The sequence below is a fragment of the Anser brachyrhynchus genome (genome assembly GCF_964034855.1).
Source record: "Anser brachyrhynchus genome assembly, contig: SCAFFOLD_103, whole genome shotgun sequence".
In the NCBI taxonomy this organism is placed as follows: domain Eukaryota; kingdom Metazoa; phylum Chordata; class Aves; order Anseriformes; family Anatidae; genus Anser; species Anser brachyrhynchus.
In genome coordinates, this window is record NW_027663585.1 from 107,118 (window position 1) to 117,565 (window position 10,448).

Genomic DNA, 10,448 nt, shown 5'->3' on the forward strand with positions numbered 1-10,448 from the left:
GCACTCTCTGGACTCACTGCACTGCATCCCCAGTGGTGCCAGTGCACTCACTGGACTCACTGCAGTGCATCCCCAGTGGTGCCAGTGCACTCTCTGGACTCACTGCAGTGCATCCCCAGTGGTGCCAGTGCACTCTCTGGACTCACTGCACTGCATCCCCAGTGGTTCCAGCGCACTCTCTGGACTCACTGCACTGCATCCCCAGTAGTGCTAGTGCACTCTGTGGACTCACTGCAGTGCATCCCCAGTGGTGCCAGTGCACTCTCTGGACTCACTGAAGTGCATTCTCAGTGGTGCCAGTGCACTCTCTGGACTCACTTCAGTGCATCCCCAGTGGTGCCAGTACACTCTCTGGACTCACTGCAGTGCATCCAGAGTGGTGCCAGTGCACTCTCTGGACTCACTGCAGTGCATCCCCAGTGGAGCCAGTGCACTCTCTGGACTCACTGCAGTGCATCCGCAGTGGTGCCATTGCACTCTCTGGACTCACTGCACTGCATCTCCAGTGGTGCCAGTGCACTCTCTGGACTCACTGCACTGCTTCCCCAGTGGTGCCAGTGCACTCACTGGACTCACTGCAGTGCATCCCCACTGGTGCCAGTGCACTCTCTGGGCTCACTGCAGTGCATCCCCAGTGGTGCCAGTGCACTCTCTGGACTCACTGCACTGCATCCCCAGTGGTGCCTTTGCACTCTCAGGAGTCACAGCACTGCATCCCCAGTGGTGCCAGTGCAATCTCTGGACTCACTGCACTGCATCCCCAGTGGTGCCAGTGCACTCTCTGGACTCACTGAAGTGCATTCTCAGTGGTGCCAGTGCACTCTCTGGACTCACTGCACTGCATCCCCAGTGGTGCCAGTGCACTCTCTGGACTCACTGAACTGCATCCCCAGTGGTGCCAGTGCACTCTCTGGACTCACTGCACTGCATCCCCAGTGCTGCCAGTGCACTCTCTGGACTCACTGCACTGCATCCCTAGTGGTGCCACTGCACTCTCTGGACTCACTGCACTGCATCCCCAGTGGTGCCAGTGCAGTGTCTGGAGTAACTGCAGTGCATCCCCACTGGTGCCAAAGCACTCTCTGGACTCCCGGAACCGCATCCGCAGTGGTACCAGTGCACTCTCTGGACTCACTGCACTGCATCCCCAGTGGTGCCAGTGCACTCTCTGGACTCACTAAACTGCATCACCAGTGGTGCCTCTGCACTCTCTGGACTCACTGCACTGCTTCCCCAGTGGTGCCAGTGCACTCACTGGACTCACTGCACTGCATCCCCAGTGGTGCCTTTGCACTCTCTGGACTCACTGCACTGCATCCCCAGTGCTGCCAGTGCACTCTCTGGACTCACTGCACTGCATCCCTAGTGGTTCCACTGCACTCTCTGGACTCACTGCACTGCTTCCCCAGTGGTGCCAGTGCACTCTCTGGACTCACTGCACTGCATCCCCAGTGGTGCCAGTGCACTCACTGGACTCACTGCAGTGCATCCCCAGTGGTGCCAGTGCACTCTCTGGACTCACTGCACTGCATCCCCAGTGGTGCCAGTGCACTCTCTGGACTCACTGCACTGCATCCCCAGTGGTGCTAGTGCACTGTGTGGACTCACTGTACTGCATCCCCAGTGGTGCCAGTGCGCTCTCTGGACTCACTGCAGTGCATCCCCAGTGGTGCCAGTGCACTCTCAGGACTCACTGCACTGCATCCCCAGTGGTGCCAGTGCACTCTCTGGACTCACTGCACTGCATCCCCAGTGCTGCCAGTGCACTCTCTGGACTCACTGCACTGCATCCCTAGTGGTGCCACTGCACTCTCTGGACTCACTGCACTGCATCCCCAGTGGTGCCAGTGCAGTGTCTGGAGTAACTGCAGTGCATCCCCACTGGTGCCAAAGCACTCTCTGGACTCCCGGAACCGCATCCGCAGTGGTGCCAGTGCACTCTCTGGACTCACTGCACTGCATCCCCAGTGGTGCCAGTACACTCTCTGGACTCACTAAACTGCATCACCAGTGGTGCCTCTGCACTCTCTGGACTCACTGCACTGCTTCCCCAGTGGTGCCAGTGCACTCACTGGACTCACTGCAGTGCATCCCCACTGGTGCCAGTGCACTCTCTGGGCTCACTGCAGTGCATCCCCAGTGGTGCCAGTGCACTCTCTGGACTCACTGCACTGCATCCCCAGTGGTGCCTTTGCACTCTCTGGACTCACTGCACTGCATCCCCAGTGCTGCCAGTGCACTCTCTGGACTCACTGCACTGCATCCCTAGTGGTGCCACTGCACTCTCTGGACTCACTGCACTGCTTCCCCAGTGGTGCCAGTGCACTCTCTGGACTCACTGCACTGCATCCCCAGTGGTGCCAGTGCACTCACTGGACTCACTGCAGTGCATCCCCAGTGGTGCCAGTGCACTCTCTGGACTCACTGCACTGCATCCCCAGTGGTGCCAGTGCACTCTCTGGACTCACTGCACTGCATCCCCAGTGGTGCTAGTGCACTGTGTGGACTCACTGTACTGCATCCCCAGTGGTGCCAGTGCGCTCTCTGGACTCACTGCAGTGCATCCCCAGTGGTGCCAGTGCACTCTCAGGACTCACTGCACTGCATCCCCAGTGGTGCCAGTGCACTCTCTGCACTCACTGCACTGCATCCCCAGTAATGACAGTGCACTCTCTGGACTCACTGCACTGCATCCCCAGTGGTGCCAGTGCACTCTCTGGACTCACTGCACTGCATCCCCAGTGGTGCCAGTGCACTCTCTGGACTCACTGCACTGCATCCCCAGTGGTGCCAGTGCACTCACTGGATTCACTGCACTGCATCCCCAATGGTGCCAGTGCACTCTCTGGACTCACTGCACTGCATCCCCAGTGGTGCCAGTGCACTCTGTGGACTCACTGTACTGCATCCCCAGTGGTGACAGTGCACTCTCTGGACTCACTGCAGTGCATCCCCAGTGGTGCCAGTGCACTCTCTGGACTCACTGCAGTGCATCCCCAGTGGTGCCAGTGCACTCTCTGGACTCACTGCACTGCATCCCCAGTGGTGCCAGTGCAGTCTCTGGAGTAACTGCAGTGCATCCCCACTGGTGCCAAAGCACTCTCTGGACTCACTGCAGTGCATCCCCAGTGGTGCCACTGCACTCTCTGGACTCACTGCAGTGCATCCCCAGTGGTGCCAGTGCACTCTCTGGACTCACTGCACTGCATCCCCAGTGGTGCCAGTGCACTCTCTGGACTCACTGCACTGCATCCCCAGTGGTGCCAGTGCACTCTCTGGACTCACTGAAGTGCATTCTCAGTGGTGCCAGTGCACTCTCTGGACTCACTGCACTGCATCTCCAGTGGTGCCAGTGCACTCTCTGGACTCACTGAACTGCATCCCCAGTGGTGCCAGTGCACTCTTTGGACTCACTGCACTACATCCCTAGTGGTGCCACTGCACTCTCTGGACTCACTGCACTGCTTCCCCAGTGGTGCCAGTGCACTCTCTGGACTCACTGCACTGCATCCCCAGTGGTGCCAGTGCACTCACTGGACTCACTGCAGTGCATCCCCACTGGTGCCAGTGCGCTCTCTGGACTCACTGCACTGCATCCCCAGTGGTTCCAGCGCACTCGCTGGACTCACTGCACTGCATCCCCAGTGGTGCTAGTGCACTCTGTGGACTCACTGCAGTGCATCCCCAGTGGTGCCAGTGCACTCTCTGGACTCACTGTACTGCACCCCCAGTGGTGCCAGTGCACTCACTGGACTGACTGCACTGCATCCCCAGTGGTGCCAGTGCACTCTCTGGACTCACTGCACTGCATCCCCACTGGTGCCAGTGCACTCTCTGGACTCACTGCACTGCATCCCCAGTGGTGCCAGTGCACTCTCTCGAGTCACTGCACTACATCCCCAGTGGTGCCAGTGCACTCTCTGGTCTCACTGCAGTGCATCCCCAGTGGTGCCAGTGCACTCTCTGGACTCACTGCACTGCATCCCCACTGGTGCCAGTGTACTCTCTGGACTCACTGCAGTGCATCCCCAGTGGTGCCAGTGCACTCTCTGGACTCACTGCACTGCATCCCCAGTGGTGTCAGTGCACTCTCTGGACTCACTGAAGTACATCCCCAGTTGTGCCAGTGCACTCTCTGGACTCAATGCACTGCATCAACAGTGGTGCCAGTGCACTCTCTGTACTCACTGCACTGCATCCCCAGTGGTGCCAGTGCAATCTCTGGACTCACTGAAGTGCATCCCCAGTGGTGCCAGTGCACTCTCTGGACTCACTGCAGTGCATCCCCAGTGGTGCCAGTGCACTCTCTGGACTCACTGTACTGCATCACCAGTGGTGCCAGTGCACTCTCTGGACTCACTGCAGTGCATTCCCAGTGGTGCCAGTGCACTCTTTGGACTCACTGCACTGCAGCCCCATTGGTGCCAGTGCACTCTCTGGACTCACTGCACTGCATCACAGGTGGTACCAGTGCACTCTCTGGACTCACTGCACTGCATCCCCAGTGGTGCCAGTGCACTCTCTGGACTCACTGCACTGCATCCCCAGTGGTGCCAGTGCACTCTCTGCACTCACTTCTCTGCATGCCCAGTGGTGCCAGTGAAGTCTCTGGATTCACTGCACTGCATCCACAGTGGTGCCAGTGCAATCTCTGGACTCACTGCAGTGCATCACCAGTGGTGCCAGTGCACTCTCTGGACTCACTGCACTGCATCCCCAGTGGTGCCAGTGCACTCTCTGGACTCACTGCAGTGCATCCCCAGTGGTGCCAGTGCACTCTCTGGACTCACTCACTGCATCCCCAGTGGTGCAAGTGCACTCTCTCGAGTCACTGCACTACATCCCCAGTGGTACCAGTGCACTCACTGGACTCACTGTACTGCATCATCTGTGGTGCCAGTGCACTCTCTGGACTCACTGCAATGCATCCCCAGTGGTGCCAGTGCACTCTCTGGACTCACTGCACTGCATCCCCAGTGGTGCCAGTGCACTCTCTGGACTCACTGCACTGTATCCCCAGTGGTGCCAGTGCACTCACTGGATTCACTGCAGTGCATCCCCAGTGGTGCCAGTGCACTCTCTGGACTCACTGCAGTGCATCCCCAGTGGTGCCAGTGCACTCACTGGACTCACTGCAGTGCATCCCCACTGGTGCCAGTGCACTCTCTGGGCTCACTACAGTGCATCCCCAGTGGTGCCAGTGCACTCTCTGGACTCACTGCAATGCATCCCCAGTGGTGCCTGTGCGCTCTCTGGAGTCACAGCACTGCATCCCCAGTGTTGCCAGTGCAATCTCTGGACTCACTGCACTGCATCCCCAGTGGTGCCAGTGCACTCTCTGGACTCACTGAAGTGCATTCTCAGTGGTGCCAGTGCACTCTCTGGACTCACTGCACTGCATCCCCAGTGGTTCCAGTGCACTCTCTGGACTCACTGAACTGCATCCCCAGTGGTGCCAGTGCACTCTCTGGACTCACTGCACTGCATCCCCAGTGCTGCCAGTGCACTCTCTGGACTCACTGCACTGCATCCCTAGTGGTGCCACTGCACTCTCTGGACTCACTGCACTACTTCCCCAGTGGTGCCAGTGCACTCTCTGGACTCACTGCACTGCATCCCCAGTGGTGCCAGTGCACTCACTGGACTCACTGCAGTGCATCCCCAGTGGTGCCAGTGCACTCTCTGGACTCACTGCACTGCATCCCCAGTGGTGCCAGTGCACTCTCTGGACTCACTGCACTGCATCCCCAGTGGTTCCAGCGCACTCTCTGGACTCACTGCACTGCATCCCCAGTGGTGCTAGTGCACTCTGTGGACTCACTGCAGTGCATCCCCAGTGGTGCCAGTGCACTCTCTGGACTCATTGAAGTGCATTCTCAGTGGTGCCAGTGCACTCTCTGGACTCACTTCAGTGCATCCCCAGTGGTGCCAGTACACTCTCTGGACTCACTGCAGTGCATCCCCAGTGGTGCCTCTGCACTCTCTGGACTCACTGCAGTGCATCCCCAGTGGAGCCAGTGCACTCTCTGGACTCACTGCAGTGCATCCGCAGTGGTGCCATTGCACTCTCTGGACTCACTGCACTGCATCCCCAGTGGTGCCAGTGCACTCTCTGGACTCACTAAACTGCATCACCAGTGGTTCCAGTGCACTCTCTGGACTCACTGCACTGCTTCCCCAGTGGTGCCAGTGCACTCACTGGACTCACTGCAGTGCATCCCCACTGGTGCCAGTGCACTCTCTGGGCTCACTGCAGTGCATCCCCAGTGGTGCCAGTGCACTCTCTGGACTCACTGCACTGCATCCCCAGTGGTGCCTGTGCGCTCTCTGGAGTCACAGCACTGCATCCCCAGTGCTGCCAGTGCAATCTCTGGACTCACTGCACTGCATCCCCAGTGGTGCCAGTGCACTCTCTGGACTCACTGAAGTGCATTCTCAGTGGTGCCAGTGCACTCTCTGGACTCACTGCACTGCATCTCCAGTGGTGCCAGTGCACTCTCTGGACTCACTGAACTGCATCCCCAGTGGTGCCAGTGCACTCTTTGGACTCACTGCACTGCATCCCTAGTGGTGCCACTGCACTCTCTGGACTCACTGCACTGCTTCCCCAGTGGTGCCAGTGCACTCTCTGGACTCACTGCACTGCATCCCCACTGGTGCCAGTGTACTCTCTGGACTCACTGCACTGCATCCCCAGTGGTGCCAGTGCACTCTCTCGAGTCACTGCACTACATCCCCAGTGGTGCCAGTGCACTCTCTGGTCTCACTGCAGTGCATCCCCATTGGTGCCAGTGCACTCTCTGGACTCACTGCACTGCATCCCCACTGGTGCCAGTGTACTCTCTGGACTCACTGCAGTGCATCCCCAGTGGTGCCAGTGCACTCTCTGGACTCACTGCACTGCATCCCCAGTGGTGTCAGTGCACTCTCTGGACTCACTGAAGTACATCCCCAGTTGTGCCAGTGCACTCTCTGGACTCAATGCACTGCATCCCCAGTGGTGCCAGTGCACTCTCTGTACTCACTGCACTGCATCCCCAGTGGTGCCAGTGCAATCTCTGGACTCACTGCAGTGCATCCCCAGTGGTGCCAGTGCACTCTCTGGACTCACTGTACTGCATCACCAGTGGTGCCAGTGCACTCTCTGGACTCACTGCAGTGCATTCCCAGTGGTGCCAGTGCACTCTTTGGACTCACTGCACTGCAGCCCCATTGGTGCCAGTGCACTCTCTGGACTCACTGCACTACATCACAGTTGGTACCAGTGCACTCTCTGGACTCACTGCACTGCATCCCCAGTGGTGCCAGTGCACTCTCTGGACTCACTGCACTGCATCCCCAGTGGTGCCAGTGCACTCTCTGCACTCACTGAAGTGCATTCTCAGTGGTGCCAGTGCACTCTCTGGACTCACTTCAGTGCATCCCCAGTGGTGCCAGTACACTCTCTGGACTCACTGCACTGCATCCCCAGTGGTGCCAGTGCACTCTGTGGACTCACTGTACTGCATCCCCAGTGGTGACAGTGCACTCTCTGGACTCACTGCAGTGCATCCCCAGTGGTGACAGTGCACTCTCTGGACTCACTGCAGTGCATCCCCAGTGGTGCCAGTGCACTCTCTGGACTCACTGCACTGCATCCCCAGTGGTGCCAGTGCAGTCTCTGGAGTAACTGCAGTGCATCCCCACTGGTGCCAAAGCACTCTCTGGACTCACTGCAGTGCATCCCCAGTGGTGCCACTGCACTCTCTGGACTCACTGCACTGCATCCCCAGTGGTGCCAGTGCACTCTCTGGACTCACTGCACTGCATCCCCAGTGGTGCCTGTGCGCTCTCTGGAATCACAGCACTGCATCCCCAGTGGTGCCAGTGCACTCTCTGGACTCACTGCACTGCATCCCCAGTGGTGCCAGTGCGCTCTCTGGACTCACTGCACTGCATCCCCAGTGGTTCCAGCGCACTCTCTGGACTCACTGCACTGCATCCCCAGTGGTGCCAGTGCAGTGTCTGGAGTAACTGCAGTGCATCCCCACTGGTGCCAAAGCACTCTCTGGACTCACTGCACTGCTTCCCCAGTGGTGCCAGTGCACTCTCTGGACTCACTGCACTGCATCCCCAGTGGTGCCAGTGCACTCACTGGACTCACTGCAGTGCATCCCCACTGGTGCCAGTGCGCTCTCTGGACTCACTGCACTGCATCCCCAGTGGTTCCAGCGCACTCTCTGGACTCACTGCACTGCATCCCCAGTGGTGCCAGTGCACTCACTGGACTCACTGCAGTGCATCCCCAGTGGTGCCAGTGCACTCTCTGGACTCACTGCACTGCATCCCCAGTGGTGCCAGTGCACTCTCTGGACTCACTGCACTGCATCCCCAGTGGTTCCAGCGCACTCTCTGGACTCACTGCACTGCATCCCCAGTGGTGCAAGTGCACTCTGTGGACTCACTGCAGTGCATCCCCAGTGGTGCCACTGCACTCTCTGGACTCATTGAAGTGCATTCTCAGTGGTGCCAGTGCACTCTCTGGACTCACTTCAGTGCATCCCCAGTGGTGCCAGTACACTCTCTGGACTCACTGCAGTGCATCCCCAGTGGTGCCAGTGCACTCTCTGGACTCACTGCAGTGCATCCCCAGTGGAGCCAGTGCACTCTCTGGACTCACTGCAGTGCATCCGCAGTGGTGCCATTGCACTCTCTGGACTCACTGCAGTGCATCCCCAGTGGTGCCAGTGCACTCTCTGGACTCACTAAACTGCATCACCAGTGGTTCCAGTGCACTCTCTGGACTCACTGCACTGCTTCCCCAGTGGTGCCAGTGCACTCACTGGACTCACTGCAGTGCATCCCCACTGGTGCCAGTGCACTCTCTGGGCTCACTGAAGTGCATTCTCAGTGGTGCCAGTGCACTCTCTGGACTCACTGCAGTACATCCCCAGTGGAGCCAGTACACTCACTGGACTCACTGCACTGCATCCCCAGTGGTGCCAGTGCACTCTCTGGACTCACTAAACTGCATCACCAGTGGTTCCAGTGCACTCTCTGGACTCACTGCACTGCTTCCCCAGTGGTGCCAGTGCACTCACTGGACTCACTGCAGTGCATCCCCACTGGTGCCAGTGCACTCTCTGGGCTCACTGCAGTACATCCCCAGTGGTGCCAGTGCACTCTCTGGACTCACTGCACTGCTTCCCCAGTGGTGCCAGTGCACTCTCTGGACTCACTGCACTGCATCCCCAGTGGTGCCTGTGCGCTCTCTGGAGTCACAGCACTGCATCCCCAGTGCTGCCAGAGCAATCTCTGGACTCACTGCACTGCATCCCCAGTGGTGCCAGTGCACTCTCTGGACTCACTGAAGTGCATTCTCAGTGGTGCCAGTGCACTCTCTGGACTCACTGCACTGCATCTCCAGTGGTGCCAGTGCACTCTCTGGACTCACTGAACTGCATCCCCAGTGGTGCCAGTGCACTCTTTGGACTCACTGCACTGCATCCCTAGTGGTGCCACTGCACTCTCTGGACTCACTGCACTGCTTCCCCAGTGGTGCCAGTGCAATCTCTGGACTCACTGCACTGCATCCCCAGTGGTGCCAGTGCACTCACTGGACTCACTGCAGTGCATCCCCACTGGTGCCAGTGCGCTCTCTGGACTCACTGCACTGCATCCCCAGTGGTTCCAGCGCACTCTCTGGACTCACTGCACTGCATCCCCAGTGGTGCTAGTGCACTCTGTGGACTCACTGCACTGCTTCCCCAGTGGTGCCAGTGCCCTCTCTGGACTCACTGTACTGCACCCCCAGTAGTGCCAGTGCACTCACTGGACTGACTGCACTGCATCCCCAGTGGTGCCAGTGCACTCTCTGGACTCACTGCACTGCATCCCCACTGGTGCCAGTGTACTCTCTGGACTCACTGCACTGCATCCCCAGTGGTGCCAGTGCACTCTCTCGAGTCACTGCACTACATCCCCAGTGGTGCCAGTGCACTCTCTGGTCTCACTGCAGTGCATCCCCAGTGGTGCCAGTGCACTCTCTGGACTCACTGCACTGCATCCCCACTGGTGCCAGTGTACTCTCTGGACTCACTGCAGTGCATCCCAGTGGTGCCAGTGCACTCTCTGGACTCACTGCACTGCATCCCCAGTGGTGTCAGTGCACTCTCTGGACTCACTGAAGTACATCCCCAGTTGTGCCAGTGCACTCTCTGGACTCAATGCACTGCATCCCCAGTGGTGCCAGTGCACTCTCTGTACTCACTGCACTGCATCCCCAGTGGTGCCAGTGCAATCTCTGGACTCACTGCAGTGCATCCCCAGTGGTGCCAGTGCACTCTCTGGACTCACTGTACTGCATCACCAGTGGTGCCAGTGCACTCTCTGGACTCACTGCAGTGCATTCCCAGTGGTGCCAGTGCACTCTTTGGACTCACTGCACTGCAGCCCCATTGGTGCCAGTG